This window comes from Marmota monax, unplaced genomic scaffold, assembly GCF_021218885.2.
Source record: "Marmota monax isolate L192 unplaced genomic scaffold, Marmota_monax_Labrador192_F-V1.1 WCK01_AAM20220418_F8-fsc01103, whole genome shotgun sequence".
Classification (NCBI taxonomy): domain Eukaryota; kingdom Metazoa; phylum Chordata; class Mammalia; order Rodentia; family Sciuridae; genus Marmota; species Marmota monax.
Genome location: NW_026692416.1, coordinates 1 through 20,258, shown reverse-complemented (window position 1 = coordinate 20,258; position 20,258 = coordinate 1). Strand labels below are relative to the sequence as shown.

Here is a 20,258-nt window from a genome sequence, read left to right as displayed (position 1 = left end):
GCATGGCAGATGAACAGGAGTGCCCCTGCCTTCCACAGGGACCACACAGGAAAGCAGGTAGAGGGCAGTCACATAGGCAGCTTTGGCAGGGTGCGCCACTCCTCAGCTATAGACCAGCCAGACTTCGTTAAACTTCATAAATTTCATCACGGATCTTCAACAGCCCCATGGCACATTGGACAAATATTCTCACAGATGAGAGATTAAAGCAGAGCACAGCAGTCAAGGTGCCCCAACATGAGAAAGTAAGGGGGCAGGAATGCAGGTCCCACCCCCCTGGGTCAGGGCTCCTATCTACTAGGTGGCAAAGAACTAGGCACACATGGGCACTTCCCTGGTCAGGCACCACGCTGTGGCTTCACCAGACTGAGGTTCTAATGGAGTTGGTGTCTGCTGCAAAGCTTTAATTCAACAAGTTAGCTTTAACAGGAAAGCAAAAATTCTAATCACCAAAATATCCCCTTAACTAACAATGTTACTGTACAAAATTCTGATTTATTTTCAGATTTAAAAAAATGTAATCACATCATTAAATATTATTACAGCATAATATCAGAAACAACCCCAAATGCAAACATGACATTCAATTTCTCACAAAACATGTTTATTCAGATGTATCATTTCTATACTTTACAGGGTATATCATAGCAATACAATATATGTATACAAGTTTCATCATGCAACACTGAATCTCCCCCCAGGAGGTCACTATAGTGTAATCTCCCTTTAGTTTTTTGTGATTAATATCTTTGGATAGAATTCATACTGTGGCAGAGCCAGAGAGACTGTCTCTGAGTGTCCTTCAAGAATGGGGACATTCTAGCATTTCAAGCAGGTATTGATGTAGGACAGAGGAGGCTGGACACTTGAGAAATGTGCAGGAACAAGGTTTATTTAAGCTGGTGTAATCCAGAGGGGCTAATGCCAAAAAATCCCTGGACCCCAGGTATGGAAGCTCTCTGGGACTTCTACTCAGTGAATGGTTACACAACACAATGGCTAACATAATAGTTACTTTTTCTTCCATGTTCTTAGATTGGACAGAGGTTTCACAAGATTTAACTTTTGTACATCAACAAGTTTGATTGCTGACATAACTTTTTTTTAAAATTGTAGATGGGCACAATACCTTATTTTATTTTTATGTGGTGTAAGAATCAAACCCAGTGCCTCACACCTGCTAGGTAAGTGTTCTAACACTGAGCCACAACCCCAGCCCTGCAGACCTAACTTTTACAAGAAAGAGAAACCTGACCTTTACAATAAAGAGGAGCTAAACCACAATGAGCTCTCTAGAAATCCTGTTGACTTCAAAAAAAAAAAAAAAAAATCTTGTTTACTAGGAGAAAGGCTTATATATTCCAATTAAGGTGGGGATCTTTTGGACACTACATCATTTGGAGTATTTGTGATACATCGTTACCCCCTCTATGCTCATTATTTAACCCTTTAAATCAAAAAACATCATCTTCTAGGCTTAAAATTTTATATAATGCCATAATCTTAATTTCTCCCTCCGTGTTTCCCTCCTCCCACCCTCCCCCCTCTAACAGCTGCTTCTATAGTTGACCCAATAGTTTCATTGTAAAGGGGAGACAAATATGAAAGCAATAAACAATAGCATCATCCATACTATGTCAATTAAACTTTTGAATCCACCAAGAATAGAAAAACCATCCTCCAAAGAGTGAGCTTGGTTCCCAAGCCTTAATGCCCTTTCAGGTTTGAACTAGTACATGTGCTAGTTGGCTTTTTTTTTCAATTTAATTAATAAGTTTAAATTTTATACAAGAAAAATGTATATATTTTTATGACCATTAAAGTGTCTAAACTTCCTTTTAAGCCTTAGACCTTTATGAATTTTTTTTCAATTAGTTATATTTAACAGCAGAATGCATTTTGACTATTAAACACAAATGGAGGCAACTTTTCATTTCTCTGGTTAGACACAGTGCACAGTCACCCCATTCCTGCAATCATACATGTACATAGATTAATACAATCCACCTCATTCCACCATCCTTCCCACTCCCATATCCCCTCCCCTCCCACACTCCCCTCAGCCCAATCCAAAGTCCCTCCCATCTTCCCTTGCCCCGCCCCCCATTATGGGTTAGCTATGTGTTTGGTGGTTGTCAGTCCTGTAGTAAAGACCAAGGAGAGGACTGTGTATATGACAGAAGTAAGGGGTGGCAATGCACCACAGTATGAGAGCCCTCTTACAGGATGAAACAGTCCATTTGTCCTGTTGCTTAGTTTATTTTCCTCCTTGCATTGATCAGCCAGCCCTCAAGTGGCTGAAGCAGGGCTGCTGTTTCCTCAGGCTTTGGTGGGTGCAGGCTAGCCAGCTTCCAGGGTGACCAGAGCAGGGCTAGTGTCCTTCTGATCCTCAAGCTTCTCTGGTGTTTCCTTCTTCCTGATGGTCAGCTGAAGGGGAGCAAAAGAATGTATATGAGATTCTATTACAGACAGTCTAAAAACAAACCAAAAAGAACAAAATATTACATAATACATCATGTATATGTGTGCGAGTATATATATGTGTATGTGTGTGTGTGTGTGTATACACACACACACACACACATACATTTGGTGATGCTGTAAAGAGGAGTAAAAAAGTTGTGGACACTGCTCCCTGTGTGTGCGTCAGAGGTGGGGGATATCCTGGAAAGTTTGAACTACATAGATTTATCTCAATGTAACTTTAAACAAATTTGAAAACAGCTTTTAATTCCATGAGCCTGACCCAACATTTCATGCTTTGGTTTATGACCTTCCATATATTATTATTTCCTCTAAAAACGTGATGTAAATTTCAACTCCCTACCTCACAGGTCAGTTGTCATCCAAAGGTGCACTTCTAGGTGTGTCACCTTTAGTCTGAGAATATATTTCTGCATGGAAATATTGCTGAATGCCTACCTGGCTCCCAAGGTGAGGTCGTGCAGAACAACTTGATTTGCCCATGGCTTATTGTCGGGAGCTGCCTTGGATGCAGACGCCTTTAAGCCCTGATGCACCGGGTTCTGAACAATTACTGCATTCAGTCTGGCAGGGCAGTGCCAGGTTGCAGTAATGTGGCGTCACCCCAGCTCAGATAACAAGGCATGGCTCCAGGTGTAGGCATCACCCACTGGGGTTGAGTTACACTCATCTGTTCCCTTGTATTCCGACCCCTTTGCCCTTTTTAGGATAAAATGTTCTATGGAAACTCCCCTTGTGTGTCTCCTATGTAAAAATAAAGAATTCCAGTGGCTCTATGTCTTTCCATGGGCCCTTACGTTCACAGAGCCAACCCTGGATTATTGAAAAGGTACTTCTGTGTGGTTGTGTGCCTTCTTTGTCATTTTCTTAAGTTATTGGAATAGTCAGATTTATGAACTACGAATTAGGTCTCCAGCTATGACAGATGGTGATAGCTTATCATCCTCACCATCTTTGTTTTACCAGATGCAAAACCAAGGTTGTACCTAGTTCTGGACCCTGGACAAGGTCACCCAGTTAAAAGGGATGTGAATTCAGCTCTACCAACTCTGATGCCTTTGCCTCTCCCCACACTACCCTTTGCAAGACAAAACTAGGTAACATATTTTTCCTTTCTTGATAATCTCATGGAAGAAGCCAATGTCAGACTAAGTTTGGTAGTTCTAGGAGGGTATTTTCCCAAGAGGGGGCTTTTCCCCAAGTCCAGGTGGGTGGAGTCTGTCCAGTCTGGCTCATACCACTGCCCAGAGCCCAAGAGCCCAGATGGCTTTCTCTGGAATCCAGAGTCCCCTTCAGAGAGGAGTGTGAGGGTGAGTTAGGAAGCTGCTTCCAGGCTGGGCTCCCAGAGCAGCCAGAGATCCCTCTCCAGCTTGCCCCACAGGGTCAAGGTCCAGAGGAGGCCAGTAGCTCCACCCTTGCCCCCTCACCAGCAGGCTGGACCCACCTAGCCCCGCCCACTGCCTGCTGTGAGGACTGCAACCTTTGTTTAAAGTACTCACTTATTTTCCTTGGATGAGTTCCCTGAGTCAGCACAACTCCTGCTCAAGGGCCCAGAAGGACTGGTGGGTGGTCCTGGGGGAGGAAAGGCAGGCGGCAAGCGGTGGGCACTGATGAGGCGACTGCGATGGAGACTGCCCAACTTCCCAGCTTCTGTGGTCTTGGGCAGCACAGCAGCATCTTTGGGATGGAATCACTGAAGAGGCCTCATGGAGTGGTAGCATCTGGTGGCAGCAGCAGCAACATGTAGCTGCTTCAGGCGTAGGGCATCAGGCGAGGGAGGTCCGGAGTTGAGAGTTGGCATGGGGGTGGCAACAGCTGAGGTGTTGGCATCCAGCTGCAGTTTGGGAGATCCCTTGCTGCATACTCACAGCGGTGGTGGCAGCAGAAGAGTCCAGAAGCTGCTGTGGTGACAACAGAGGGATGTTGCCATGATCATTTCTGTCCTGCAGTGCCACAGGAGTCTGACTGCAGTGGGTGAAGTGGGCATCCAGTGCTGAGTATCGCTGTCTTGCGTCCATGATGGAGTCTGGTGGTGGCAGCAGCAACATGCAGCTTCATCCGGGAGCCGGCATGGGGCACTGGAGTCAGGCATCATGGCGGGGGGTGAAGGGCATTGACGTTGGGCCCTTGGTGGGCAGCATCATAGTCCAGCTGGGGTTTGGGAGTTTGGTTGCTGCACGGTGGCGGCAGCACCAGTAGAGTCTGGAAACGGGGCTGAGGACACAGAGGCGTCCAGTGGTGAGCATCTTCATCCTGCTGGGGTAACAGGAATCCTGCTGCAGTGGCATCTGGCGACCATGTGGGGAGTCCGGTGGCTACAGTGAAGAGCTCCAGGCTGGTGGCGGCAGCGAGGGCGCAGGGCAGTGAGCCTCAGAGTGGAAGGGCGACGAGAGGCTGGAATGGCCTCTGCAGTGGCTGTTCCAGGCCCTGGGTCTTGGTCCTGGCTGATCGGCCTGTTCAGGAAGCAGCACGAGGGGGGTGGCAATACCCAGGCAGCTGCTGAGGACCTTAGGCTGCCCACACCTGCCTCGCCTGGCACTGGCCATGAGCCCACCGGGTGGCTGCTCGCCCCATCCCCGATGTGGCCTCTGCAGGGGAACTAGGCCATCTGCCAGGTGGGGCAGCCTTGGGAGAGGACCCCCACCTTCCTCAGAGACATCCCACCTGGGCTGTGGGGGGAGAGAGCAGAGGAACTAGGACCTCTTCATCCTCAAAGTGCATTTCTGATTGGAAGCATTTCCTCTCAGAACTGGAACAGGACAAGGATGCCCTCTCTCACCTTCTACTCTACATAGTCCCTGATACTCTAGCCAGAGTTTAAACTATACTGCTGTTTAAACTCCACTACAGCTTAGACTACACGACAGAGCTGTAGATGAAAGAAATTAAAGGGATAGGAATAGGGGAAGAAGAACTCAAACTATCCCTATTTGCTGATGACATGATTCTACACATAGAGGATCCAAAAAAAACTCCACCAGAAAACTTCTAATATTAACAAATTCAGCAATGTCACAGGATATGAAATCAATATTCATAAATCAAATGCATTTCTATCTATTAGTGATGAACCCTCTGAAAGAGAAATTAGGAAAACTATCCCATTCACAATAGCCTCAAAAATGAAATATTTGGGTATAAATTTAACAAAAGAGATGAAAGACCTATACAATGAAAACTAAAGAAAGAAATTGAAAAGACTTTCAAAGATGGCGGACCAGAGGGAAGCAGCATCTGTGTTGCTCTGTGATCCAGATCTCTCCTAGTAGGAATTCTGCATCTCTTGAGAGTGTTAGAGGCCCCTTTACAGCTTCTCTCTACAGAAATGACCAGCGCTGTGACCTCGCGCAGGACTCAGGGCCTCAGTGTCCGAGCAGGACCCAAAGCCAAAGTTGCAGTTCACTTAAGACTTGGCCAGCGCCTTAGCAGAACCACCTACCAACACATCTGCAGAAGGCCGAGACTCACTCCACTCCCATGCAGGTCACTCAGCTGCTACCTCCCCACAGCACAAGGCCATCGGTTCCCCTGACATCACCAGACACCCGGCTCTGGAAGCACACCCACTACATCTTGGAAAGCATTCCTTGCCATTTTGAGGTGGGCGTGGCTATCGGATCCCTCCCCTTTTGAGCAGGTACCTGATTCCAATTCCTCCCTCATGGAATTAATATTGTCAAAATGGCCACACTATCATAAACCTTATACAGATTTAATGTGATTCCAATTAAAATCCCAATAACATTCCTCATAGAAATAGAAAAAGTAATCATGAAATTCATTTGGAAAAATAGACACAGAGAAATCCTTATTGACAAAGCAATCCTTAGCAAAAAGAGTGAAGTAGGAGACATCACAATATCAAACCTTAAACTACTACAGATCTGTAGTAACAAAAACGGCATGCTATTGGCACCAAAATACACATGTAGACCAATGGTACAAAATAGAAGATACAGAGAAAAACCCACATAAATGTAGTTATCTCATTCTTGACAAAGGTGCCGAAAACATACATTAGCTAAAGGATAGCCTCTTCAACAATGGTGCTGGGGAAACTGTAAATCCATATGTAGCAGACTGAAATTAAACCACGATCTCTCACCTTGCACAAACACTCAGAGTAGATCAAGGACCTAGGAATTAGACCAGAGACCCTGTACTTAAGAAATAAAATCAAGAATTAATAATGGGATGGATTCAAACTTAAAAGCTTCTTCTCAGCAAAGGAAACAATAATATGAAGAGAGAGCTCACAGAGTGGGAGAACATCTTTACTACACGCACATTAGATAAAACACTAATTTCCAGGATATATAAAAAACTCAAAAACGTCAACATCCAAAGAATAAATACCCCAATCAATAAATGGGCTAAGGAAATGGGCAGACACTTCACAGAAGAAGATACACAGTCGATCAACAAATATATGAAAATATGTTCAACTTCACCAGAAATTAGAGAAATGCAAATCAAAACTACTCTAAGACAATCTTACTCCAGCCAGAATGGCAGTTAACAAGAATACAAGCAACTGCCGCAGTCTGGCGGCAGTTATGTAAATGAAAAAAGCTAATCCTCAAAAACAACAGGCTGAATGTTCTCCCTGATAAGTGGATGCTGATCCATAATGAGGGGGGCAAGGGAAGAATGGAGGAACTTGGGGCAAAGGGGAAGGATAGGAGGGACAGGCATGGGGTAGGAAAGAGGGTGGAATGAGAGGGATATCATTACCCTAGGTACATGCAGGACTGCACATATGGTGCAACTCTACATCGTGTTCTACCAGAGAAATGAAAAGCTGTGCTCCATTTCTGTACAATGAACCAAAGTGAATTCTGCTGTTATGTACAACTAATTACAGCTAATTAATTTTTTTAAAGTACATTTCTGTGTCTAAGGGTGGCAGAAGACCAAGACCAAGGACAGCACGTCTTGGGGTTCCCTCTGCCATCTATGCCCTCCACCCTTGTCCCGCCCCAGGGATGCGTTTTGAGGGGGAGGATTTGTAGCCCCACCCCCCACTGCCTCTGCTCTCAGTGGCCACAGCCCAGGAGAGATGTCGCTGGGGAGGGTGGGTGTCCTCTTTAAAGGCTGCCCCGGCTGGCAGCGGGCCTACTTCCCCCGCAGAGGCCGCAACCCAGGGAGGGGCAGGGCGAACTCGGGGTGGGGCGAGCTGCCACCCGGGGGGCTCAGTGCCGGTGCCAGGCGCCGCCTGCGTGCTCAGCATAAGGTCCTCAGAGGCTGTGTGGGTACCGCCGCCTGCCGTGTCCTGCTTCCTGAGCAGGCAGGCCCTGCCAGGAGCAAGACAAGTGGCCTGGGGCAGCCACAGCACAGGGCACCCCATCCTCTGGTCGCCCTCTGACTCTGAGGCCCGCTGCCCTACGCTGTCGCTGTCGCCACAGCCAGTGCTCCACACTGTGGCCACTGGAGTCCCGACCTGGCCACCAGAAATGCTGCCAACACCTCCACTGCACTGGAAGCAGACTCCCGCCACCGCCAATGGATGAGGATGCTCCTATTTGGACGCCTATTTCCATGCAGCCACCGATTCAACTGGACTCCCCAAAGGGCCTTAGGGCGCCTAGGCTCCCTGATGAACGACCTGCCCGCAGAGGGATGCCGCTGGTTGCTGGGAACCTCCAATGTGGAACCCTAATGTGGAACGTTGAGGGTGGCTGCTCTTCACTTCCACACTGCAACTGGACTCCTCCACAGGTGGCGCCTACACCTCCAGGCTTGGGGAGGGTGTGGGCACCCCATTTTATCTGTGCCACCTGTTCATCCTGCCAGGGGATTAATTCACTAATTGGCTTTAGGCTCTCATAACAGGATCATTTCCCCTCTAAACCTTCTTGCATTGTCTCACCCATGAGCTTTTGGGGGACACCGAGAAACTCAACCATATCGCGTCTTCATCAGATAGCTTAGCAAGATCTTCTTCATGACTTGCTGTAGCTTCTACATCAGCAATTGCTGCTTCACCCTGCACTTGTCTTATATGGAGATGGGCCGCTTGCTTCGAACATCATGAACCAAATTCTGCCACCTTCAGACTTCTTCTGGAGCTTTCTCCCTTCTCTTGGCATCAGAAAAATCTAATGTTTTGGCCTTATCTGGATGCGGTTTTGGCTTAAGGGAACGTGGCTTGTTTCACCTGTTCTCCAGACTATGAAAACTTTATCCCTATCAGCTGTTTTGCTTTCTTATCATTCACCTATGCCCTGGAGCAGCACTTTAATTTTCTTTATGAACATTTCCCTTGCATTCTCATTGGGACTAATTATTCAAGAGGCACAGCTTTTTTTTTTTCTTTTCTTTCTTTCTTTCTTCTTTTAATAGTTTTAGATCAACAGCATGCCTTTCTTTGTTTAGTTGTTTTGTTTTGTTTTGTTTTGTTTTTTGTAGTGCTAAGGATTGAACTCAGTGCCTCATACATTCTAGGCAAGCACTCTGCCACTGAGCTACAGCCCAGCCCAAGGCACAGCTTTCTATTTGGAATGCAAAACTTGGAACTCTTCCTTTTATTCCAACTCTTCAGTCCATTACAGAGTAATTAACTGGTCTAACTTCAATATTGTTAGACCAGTTAATTACTCTGGTGAGTCATGATCTGTGGAGCAATAAGAAGACACAGATTAAGTTTGCTGTCTTATATGAACAGGGTTTGTAGTGTCACATGACATCTAACCCAGTTAACGTCACAGAACACAGTAGGGGATAAAATGCCCTGAAATCCTCACCACCCTTTAGGCAGTCATCTCGGCTCCATGCACAGGGGCCCCACAGGACCCCTGTGCTCTAAGGGGGCTCTCCATCTTCAGCTACTCAGTGCTGGGGGTGGCACAGCCTGGTGAATGGATTGAGCACTATTGTGTCAACATAAATGTTTGTTACTAAAATACTTACAATGCCATCCCAGACATTTAAAAAAAACCACCATCACAAAAAATAAAATAGACAGTTTTAGTGGGAGGAGGCGGATAGCTGTGGTGGGGCATCTGGCACAATGCGCAGGTGCTCACACGTGGGAGGTGCCCTCAAGGACTTTAGAACTAGGGCAGCGAGAAAACATTCTAGGAGAAGTGGAGGCTTCTGGTCTAATCGTTTCTTGACCCCCTGCCTCTGGCATTTGTGTGTGTGTGAATTTTATGTAGCTGCCAGGGAAGATGGCTGACTTTGAAAGAATGGGATGGCAGCTTGGGTCACCACCTGTACCAACTGGAAGATAATGATGTAAAGGGCCTCTCCTTCAGCTGGAACCTCCCAAGGCCCCCTGCATGGGGAGCTTCCCAGAGAGTGTCCAAGCAGGTCACATGCAGCAGAGCAAAGGGGGCAAAACTGTGAGGCACATGTGTGGGTAGGATTCTCCCCTCACTTTCTGTCCAGTCTCTATACAAAAAAAACATGGGCAATCCAGGCTGGGATTGGCTGTGCTGGAGAGGGATCCTCACAGGGCCTGGCTCTGAGGCTCCAGCCACGCCTCTCTTCCTTGGGTACCCAGAATCCCACCACAGCTTGCTTTGTTCCTTCTACAGAGTAAGCCCCAGACCTCTGTCCTCTGCTGGGAAACAACAGGGTAGACCCTGAGGTCTGCCCAGCCATCCTCTACAACAGCCCCCCAAGTGACCACTCTGGAGACAGCAGCCCTCCCTCTTGGCCCAAAGACCACTCACTTCTTGTCTTGAAGGTACTCCTCCTCAACATATGGCTGGAGGCGTCCATACCTAGAGAATACCAGGAGGCTGTGACCTCTAATATCCTGTGTCCCTCATCTGTCGAGATGCCTGGTGGACTTGACTAACTTACTGACAATAACGGGAGCTCAGGAGGGCTGGGAGAGTTTGTCTGCACTGATTCCTAAATGATAGGCCAAGTGCCTGCCAAAGGTAGGTGCTTCATATATATTTGAGCCATGAATGAACCCACCCACCTGCTGCCTGGCTACCTCAGGGCCAGGACCCTCTCAGTTGACCCCAGGGGTCCCTGTTCTGTCTACAGGCAGGTTGGAACCCTCCCAGATGCAACCCACAGACTCCTTCCCAAATGTGGAAACTGCTTTTCCTGAGGCCTCAGAAGAGTGAGGTCTGAGGCAGAGAACTTCCTCTCAGGGAGGGGACAGGCCCCCAGGGAAAGGCCAGAGCCATCGCCAGCCTGTGTCCCAGGACCACTCTGAGGCAAACACTCCTAGGGCTCATCCTACTTGGATTTCTAAACACCCAGGCAGAGTTCTCCTCTGAAAAACCCTACTTTCCTCAGAGCTGACGGAGGTTCAGAGTGATGCCCGGCATTCCCAACACCAGGCCAGGAGATGGCCATGGGCCAGGGCTTGGAGGTCATACACACCTTTTACCCAGCAGCTCCAGAGCCTTCTGGGTACTGGCCAAATCTTGGTACAAATACAAAACCCCATGGACATAGGGGGTGTTCCCCTGCTGCAGGGCAGGCACCAGGCCGTCCTCGAGCTCCCAGAGAAGTACTGTGAGGGTTTCCACAAGACAGGACACATCCACTGATGAGCCTTGGTCATCTTCTCCCTAGGATGGGCAATCAAAGAGGGACATTTCAACAGGAAAACGGTAGCCATTTGCAAAAGGAATCACTGCCATACGTCAGGGGAAATCAAAATATTTTCCCTCCATATTCTCAGGAGACATCACACACACACACACACACACACACACACACACACACACAAACCTGGTGAGATCTGGCACTTTTGAAAGGGGAATCTGAATGTGGGTTAAACTATGGACACCTGTGGTGCCCTGTCCTGTCTCACTTCTGGTCTCCTTGGGAAAAATTGCCAGAGTCGTTGGGACACAGCGCTGACCCAGCACCTCCACACTCAGGAAAAGCCCTGAGGCTTAAGCACCCACAGATCTGTAGACAACAAGAACTCATGGCTCTGGGCTTGCTGTCTCAACACCAGTGAGCAGACTGGGACTGTTTGTGGACTGTGAGTGCCTAGCTACCAGGGTTCCAAGTTCTGTGAGTTCCATGGCCAAGGAAGTGAGGTCACTGTCTCAGGAAGTCCTTTGCTGAGTCCCTTTCTTACACAAGATGGTTCCAATGGCCCACTGGGCTGCAGTCTTCCCATGACATAGGCACAGGTGGACCCAGTTACACCAACACACCCTGGATCAGGCCCTCAGACAGGCCCGGGTGGAGCCAGCTCCCTTGGTTTGGGGAGACAGAGCTTGGTTGAGACCCTTCCCCTTCTTGTGGGTATGTGTGTGGCCCTGAGGAAGTCATTGTGCCTTGCAGGGCCTCCATAGCTTCTCAACATGTTCCCAGGGGTCATTCTAGCATCTGCTTTAGAGGTTGTCATCAGGGACATGTGCCCACACATACATGGACTCCCTGAGAAACCCTAATCCAGGAGTCATGCGTCTCTAATGCACAAATATACAGATAACATGACATAGGAAGTTAAGGGACAAAGGATGACATCCAACTTTACCATGACCTGAGTCCCACAGTGACAGAGGGAAAGTCAGCTCCTCTCTTGGCCATGGTCCCCACTCTGCACCACTGGAGGGTTATTTTCAGAGATAGCCTCCCCTTTGCCATAGAATTCTAATTCCTGTGCGAAATCAAATTGCCCCAATGTCTCTTCCGATCGTATGATGGGGTACACTACAGGGGATTTCAAACACCACAGCATCCTGTGCCCAAAGCCTGTAGCTCCCTCCTCTCTCAGTGGATCCACATCAGCATCTGGTTTCTAAGAAACAGAAATCAACAAGCCTCATGGGGTATCACTTCCAAGTTTGAGTCACGGGAAGTCTAACTTAGTCTGGCTCCACAGGCCCACAGCAGAGGGCACTGCTGAAATTCCAGAGGTTTGTGGGGAAAGTTGGTGGGGCAGCAGGCAGAGACCTGAGGACCCCATGAAATGGCAAGGAGCTGGCATTTCTGTGCCTCTGTTTCTACACGCCTCCCATAGGTGAAAATGCTAGGGCTAAAAAATTCACTGATGCACAAAACATATAAGAAGCAAGGATGGTGTGGAATGGCCAAGAATTTCTTCCATAGCATGGCCACGACCACGGAAACGGACTTCTCTATCTCCATGTCTTTAGGGAAAGGCAAAGCCACTCGCTTTTGTTTTGTGTGCAGTTTAAAGCAACAGTTTCCTCCTATTCTTCCAACTAAACTTTGGAGGCAAGATCCCAGTAGTATGAACAAAGAAGCATCTCAGAGGCAATAGTACTCAATAGCTGAGGCTACTGGAGCAGAGAGAAAGACAGACAATTCAGCTTTGAGGTCTGGAAAGGGAATAGGAGACCAGTCCCTGCAGGGGACACTCACAAACCGAATGCATGTTCACTGAGCGCCCTGTGCTCACTGTTGAATGGAACATGAGGAGCTGATGTCTTTCCATCTCCTAAGGAACTTCCAGATTTAGCTAGCCATCCCAGGAGACTCAGGACCATCATCCTTGTGCACACAGAGCTAAGTGGCTGCTCATTACCTTCCCACCAAAGGTGAGAGGCAGGTGATGCTAAGTTCTTTGAACTGATACTGAATTGAAAAATATTTTAATCGTATATGCTCTCCTGAAAATACCAGTAAATTCACCAGCTTCAAATTACTATAAGAAAGAACTAAAGGGGAGAAGATATATTAAGCAAAGATATGACAAGAATTCAACTTCCAAATGACCTAAATGCACTTGCAGCTTCTGTGCTATTTCAAGTTGCTTATAATACATAGCAGGTTTCATATGTGCTGATGGTGCCTTACAGGCTCCTGGCCTAACAGGAGAGGCTTTCCTCACACTAGAGCAGCTTCATCAAGCATCTGGATTTACACAGCTGCAAATTTTGAAAAGTAACACTAAATGATATCTCTCAAGATAAAGATGTCTGCTCAAAAACAAATATTAAAACTAGATAAAATTCTACTAGAATACAAAAATGTAGAAACTACGATGACATAACAAAATATTTATTAAACTCTAAGCATGTTATTTATTGACCCCCAAACAAATATTCCTATAGCATTTCTAAAAGACATCATCCTTATTCTTCCTTGAATTGCTTCTATCCATCAGAAAGATGTCATGTTCTTAAGGCTGGTTGATTTATTCCCTTCAAATGTGAATAAAAACCCAAATCTCAAAATTCCACAAAACCATTTATAAGAAGGGAAAATGTCCTTCATCCAATTCACAAGGCAGCTGAAAAAAATCCCAATAAAACCAGAAACAGCCTATTAGAAGGTTTCATAAGAATTGCAATTAGCTATACAATGATATACAGAAACCAGTTTTTTAAACACTTGAAAGTGCTCCTCAGCCACATCAGAAGCAACTAAGATATTTATTTACCACCTATTAACTCAGTTTCCACAAGGAAAAAAAAAATCTTCCTCATGCTAAACACAATAGATGAAGGAAATGCAGTGTCAAAGAACAGCTCTCTTTGGTCATCAGCTCTGCGCTTCCCAGTTCACACTGAGGTTGACTTTCATCTTGCTCACATGGACCAGGACACTTAATTAACACACAGTCAGGGAGCCTGCCCTAGAAGGCTACTACTCCCCAGAGACTAGTACATGTGCTCCTTTGGCTTTCCTGACACTAACAGGTTATGAACATCCTTTCTTCTTAAAGAATAGGCTGATGGGGCTGGGGTTTGGGTCAGTGGTAGAGTGCTTGCCTAGCATGTGTGAGGCACTGGGCTCAATTTTCAGCAGCACATATAAATAAATAAAATAAAGGTCCATTGACAACTAAAAAACAATATCAAAAAAAAAAAAAAAAAGAATAGGCTGGTGAACACAGCACATCAGCTGTTTCATGTGAGTACTGATATCTATTAGTTGTTGATAGCTGTCCCATTCCCAGGGTTACCTGCTATTAAAAGGCAAGCTCACTGGGGAAGCACTGAGGACTCCTATCATAGCCTCCTGCTGAAAACCTCTATTGAACTCCTGCTTCAATCCTAAGCCTGCTGCTTCCCCAAACACAAGTCTATTGCATGATTTTACAAAGAGGGGGAACTGATGGAAATCACTGAGGGGCTGGAACACCTGAAGAAGGTCAGCCTGGCAAGTGACTAGGTCCTCTTCCAGTCTGACCTCTTTGGAACAATTTGGAAGAAAATGATTTCTAGACAAGTCACTTGATAACAAATTTATAGTTTCATATTTGAAAGCACCACCAACGAAAGCTTTAGTTACCAGTCAAGACATGCAGTTCATGGGTGTGTCATTATGAGAAGTAACCAAGAAAAGGGTTGTGGCTGAACTCGGACCATAGAGAACCCTCAGTGATCCACAGTGGCATTGGGCAGGGGGAGAGGTAGGGTCAATATGGGTAAATTCAATGCTCAGGACAATATTAAGAAGACTGTTAGATTAATTCAAACTATAATCCCCAGCCCTTTACAATAACAAACCATCCATTTAAGATCCACTCTCCCTCCTCCTGGCCATTTCCTAACAAAAGTACTAAGAGGCTCAGATCTGGCCAAAATGAAAGGCCCAGCAGGGCTTGGAGGCACACACCCGTAGTCCAAGCATTGGGGAAGATGGGACAGGAAAATATGGAGTTCAAAACTAGCCTCAGCAAACTAGAGAGGTCCGAAGCAACTTAGCTAGACTCTGTCTCTAAATAAACATATTTAAAAAAAAAAGTCTGAGGATGTGTCTTAGTGGTTAAGAACCCCAGGTTCAATATCTGGTATAAAAATAAATAAATGAATGACTCATCAAATTTTCAGTCCTCCGGATGGTTCTGTATTTTCAGCAGTGCCCATCAGGAACCATGGCGATGAGGTTACCTTCTAGAAAGCCAATCACATTATATATTCCCACATCCAATACTGCTCAAAAACCTGTTCCCCTGGTTTGGATTCATCTCAATGAAATGCCTGACTGTGCCAGCAATGCTCCTGTGCAACGACTGTGAAGCACTTGACAACTACTACACTCAAGGCAGGCAAGGCTGGCATCCTGCACCTTTGGGTTCAAAGGCTGGAGAGTCCAGGTTCTGGCAGGGACTGCCCTGGCTTATTCTCCTTTGTGGGACTTTCCAGGACTTGGGCACCATGGGTCCAGCTTAGGACCTGCTAAGACACCCTAGCTATGGGTGCTTCTAATTTTACTGCCATCTCCAAAGTCATCCGAAGCAGAAACCCCTACGATCAATGCAGGGGACCAACACCATTTCCAGAAAGGCCACCTGCACTTGAAAGTCCATGCTGTGGAATCACTGGCTTCTACGACTACAGACCTCCCTCCAGATGTGCTACTGGCCTTTGGAGCACTGAGCATCTGCTCCAAAAGAAGAGAAACTCCAAGCCCAGACAGCAAGCCTGGAGCATGAAAACCTGCAGCACCTCTAACCAGAATACCTCCAGTGACCAAGGGACAAAAGACAAGCAGCAAACATGAGCAGGGAGTCACCAATGCCCCTCCATTTAATGCTTGACACAAAGGCCACCCAAGCAGAAATCGAGGGGCCAGCACCACCCCAGAAAGACCAACTTGCATGACTATGCCCTTGGCAGTGTCCTCAGTGGAACCTGAGAGCAGAGAACCTGGGAGCAGCCTGTGAGTAATGAGCATCTCCTTTCTAAGAGGAGGGACCCTCGAGCACCAGACAGACCTATGAGGCAAGCTTGGGCCTGACTCTCTGTGGCCCCCACCACCAGAGTATTTCCATGGTGACCAAGTTACACAGGACAAACAGCAACCATGATCTTGGAGCCACCTAGGCCCCTCCTTTCAGTGCCATCCCCAAAGGGCCCACCCAAGCAGAAATGCCCAAGTTTGCCTCGGGGCACCAGCACCACCATGAGCAAGGCTGCATCTAGGTGCACATCTGTGCTGGCCTCTCAACCTGGCAGCTCAGCTGGACCAGCCACCAGACCATCCTCTTCCAGGTCAGGACCCACTCCTGTGGGGTCCAAGAGAAAACTCTTTTGCTAAGATGACATCCACCTTCTCCCACATGGGACCTGGTGGCAGACTGCTTAGATGCATAGCACAGGTCTCACCCTGACCTCTGTGATCCTGGGGCAAAGTGGAGGCTCAGAGACATGATGTCCCCTTCCCTCTCACTTCCTGGCAGCTTTGCCCTCAGAGTTGGGTAGCAGGAGCCTTTCATTTTACTTGGCTCTCTGGTCAGGCTCCTCACTACTACAGAGGCCCTGTCCTGGCTCTCTGGTTTCCTTGTTGTTTGAGCATCTGGGAGTTCTCTGTCCTTAGGCCATTTGCTTGGATGGGGAAATTTGAAATTGGCTTGTGGTCCAGATAATGAGAAGGGATATGAGGTGCACAGAGGAACCACAATGTTTGGAAGGTCTCCTTCATAATATGTAAGTATAGGAAATATTAAGCCCAGACTACTCACTAGAAAGAATTTTCACAGAGTGCTCTGCTTATAGCTATAAATCTGTGACCAAGAAAAAATTATTTTCCCACTCTAACAGAGCATGGCCTCTGTATGGGCCAGAATCAAGAGAAAAATGGCCTTTAAGGAGGTCACTGAATTATTAGTCTTATGCAAATAGAATTGTTTTGTCAAAGACCAGGAAAATGGGATGAAATACGTAATTTTTTTATTCTACATAAATAAGCCTGTTCTAGACTCCTGGTGGGAAGACCTCCAGAGGCCTCTGCCACCTGGTGGGGGAGAGTGGAGAGCCACAGGGTGGGGTGGGTGAGCTGAGCCAGTGAGGTGCATGGGCTGCAGTCCTCCAGGGACCCTCAGTTGACCTTCACAAGAGAATCACAGAGGACAGGGTGGCTGAATCAGGAAGGCTGGAGGGATTTTCAGGTAAGTTTAAAATAAATCTCACTGTGGGGAAGTGGGGCAAAGAGGAGGTGAGTCAGATGCCCCTTGGCTACCACTGGACAAAGGGGAGTGAGCAGAGGAAGGGTGTGCCACCCTGCCTGCCTCAAGGTCACCTGGGGTATGGAGCTCGGGGCAGAGGCCTTCACAGGCCCACATTCCCAGCTACCTAGACCACTGGACCTTGAACCCAGATTCCTGAAGGTGACAGGAGCCAGGGGCTCACCTCCTGCCAGGTACCATCCTGCATGTTCCAGCTGCTACCAGCAACTCAGGTTTCAAGCTCCAACCAGGTCATCACCCCCTTATAGAAGCTTCCTAGACTTTTTATACCCCAAGTGGGGACCATGTGGTGCCCCATCCATGTTCTACTAACACCTCTTCTTGTTACTTGTCACAAGAACCCAAACTGTCATTCAGTCGCTCAGTGTTTCTCCAGTGTCCCCTGCATGCCAAGTGAGATAGAAAGACATAAACTAATCCATGTGAATGAATAGACAGTGACAACCTGAGGCCAGTTCTCTACAGCAAAAATCCTTGGTCCTCTGAGAACAAATAACCAAAAACCAGGCCTGACAGGGTAGTAGAGAGGGCAGGGAGGGCTTCCTCAAGGGGGTGATGGCTCAAGATCTGAAATAGAAGTAGAAATTACTTCTCTGGGCCTCAGTTTCTCCAGCTCTAAAGCAGGGAGATCCTGTGTGTCACCCACCACTGCCCCTACAGAGCCGACCTGGAGTTCAAGTTAAGACAGATGTGGGGACAAGGTGCAGGGAAAAGAGCTACATGGAAATGGCCAGCAGCTTTGAGCATTTTGTCTTGTTATGGGCGAGGCAGGGAGGAGGTGAGAGCTGGGAGGGGTGGAATAGGGCCAGTGGAGGTGGTGAGAAGGGAGGGTTTGGGGAAGTTCAAGGCACAGACTCAAAGACAGTTGGAGGATGGAGCAGGGAGGGGTGGTGTCTCCCTGCCAGACCTGGCTCGTTCCATGGTGTGGCCCAACCTTCTTTTCCTTCTGAATCCTGTCCCCCTCCATCCCTGCACCCCCAGCTGCTCACAGGTCATTCCTCTGCCTGACCCACACACTCCTGCTGCCTGGCCTTGCTCATGCAGTCCCCTCACTCGATCCCCTCCCTCTCCTATTGGTCTCCCCCTCTGGACGAATTCCCCAGCCACACCCATCTCTTCATTCTTCTCTGAGCCCCCCACCCCAACTTGATGGGTCCCCCCCTTCCAAGCTCCCGGCATCAGGCCTCCCCTGCAGGGTTCTGCACATGAGGCTCTGGAGCCAGATTTCCAGAATTCCAGTCCCAGCTCTTCCAGGCAGGACCTTGACTAACTCATAATTCATGTCCTTTCCCAGAGCCTCACCTTTACCACCAGGGAAATGGGTGATATGATTCCCTCTGTAAATATATGCAGCCTGGTTCATGGAGGTATTGATGCTCCGAGGTGGAATTCAGGGTTCCTGTAAGGGGGCGCCTTTTGGCACTTAAAGGAGTGGCCCTCGTGGCTCCAAGAACAGAGTTGGTTTTCGTCCCCTGTAAAGTGACCACTATAGGGATGGTCTAGTTAGTGGCGCTGAATATGTCGAAGCCCCATTTACCCTGTAAATGCTGTCTCATGTTTCTCTTTCCTTTACTTGGGGAGGAGATGAACAGAACCCCAAAGACAGATATGAGATCCGGGAGCTACTTTGGGCTCCCAGGTTCCTGGATTGCATGGGGACAAACTTACAAGTCAAGGTGGCCTTTCTGAAGGTGGTGATGGTTCCTCCCAGGAGAGCTTCAGGGGTTCTGCACGGTCAGGCTTTGGGGGACGGCATGAATTGCACAAACATCAGTGGTTGCTTACCCTGGTTTGTATTTTGCCTTCTCTCCCTTGGTCCTCATGGTGGTGCTCTGCCTAGGGGCAGGCCCTGGAGCTGTTCTATCCCAAACTTGCCCCATGGTGTTCTCTGGTTTGGGGGGGTCCCTCTACTTTTTTAGCAGATGCCCATTTCTGCCATGGGAGATGGAAGAACTGGGGACAAATCTGTCCTCCAAGTTGCAATTGAGGCAACTGACACTGGCAGCATTAAGGGGGATGAATCTTGGTTGTCCCATGCTGACTGGGGCTGCCTGTTCTTGGGACAAACACTGTTCACAGTCCCTGGCCTCTGAGTAGCAGCTGCAGAGGCTGATGGACTAGTTGATCCAGTGGACTTGCAGCCTGGCTGCCAGCAGAATGTGTGTGGGTGCTGGCACGGGCCCCCACGGTGGGATTTCTACGTCTGTCAGCACCAAGGGCTGAGTGGGTTGGGCTGCCCAGGCTGGGGGCCTGCTATCAATGGTGGGAATGGAGCTACCCCTGGACCTGGAGATCCCAGGTGTCCAAACTACTGACAGCTGGCAGAGGTGGGGGCTCTGGGCTTCTTCCTGTCAGAAACCCCAGGTGGGATGGTGGCTCCAGGGATGAGGGGCTTCTTCCCTCGGGGAGCGTGTTTAGGTACCTTTCAAGACGGCAGACTGAGGAATCAGACCAGAGACTCTGCGTCTAATAGAAGATAAAGTTGGTCCTCATCTTCATCTCGTGGGGGCAGGCCCCAAATTCCTTAATAAGACTCCTATAGCACAAGAGTTAAAACCAAGAATCAACAAATGGGACGAATTCAAACTGAAAAAGTTTTTTCTCAGCAAGAGAAATAATATGCGAGGTGAATAGGGAGCCTACATCCTGGGAACCAATTTTTACCCCTCAAACATCAGATAGAGCTCTAATCTCTAGAGTGTACAAAGAACTCAAAAAGTTAAACAACAAAAAAGCAGATAACCCAATCAACAAATGGCCCAAGGACTTGGACAGAAACTTCTCAGAAGAGGACACACCATCAATTAACAAATACATGAAAAAATGCTCACCATCTCTAGCAATCAGAGAAATGCAAATCAAAACCACCCTAAGATACCATCTCACTCCAGTCAGAAAGGCAGCC

At 47.8% G+C, this 20,258-nt stretch overlaps 1 long non-coding RNA gene across 4 annotated transcripts; it reads right to left on the bottom strand.

Annotated features, from left to right (window-relative positions):
- Nucleotides 1–582: 582 nt before the first annotated feature.
- LOC124091557 (uncharacterized) lies at nucleotides 583–20,244 on the bottom strand. Of its 4 annotated transcripts, XR_009226648.1 has the most exons (7): nucleotides 19,776–20,244; nucleotides 19,022–19,093; nucleotides 18,656–18,839; nucleotides 10,831–11,021; nucleotides 10,161–10,211; nucleotides 3,984–9,097; nucleotides 583–2,427 (listed from the first exon to the last, which is right to left on the bottom strand). It is a non-coding gene; the product is annotated as an uncharacterized LOC124091557 (long non-coding RNA). The 4 variants fall into 4 exon arrangements; XR_006851371.2 differs by lacking the exon at nucleotides 18,656–18,839; XR_009226649.1 differs by lacking the exon at nucleotides 18,656–18,839 and having other exon boundaries at nucleotides 3,984–9,044.
- Nucleotides 20,245–20,258: the final 14 nt, after the last annotated feature.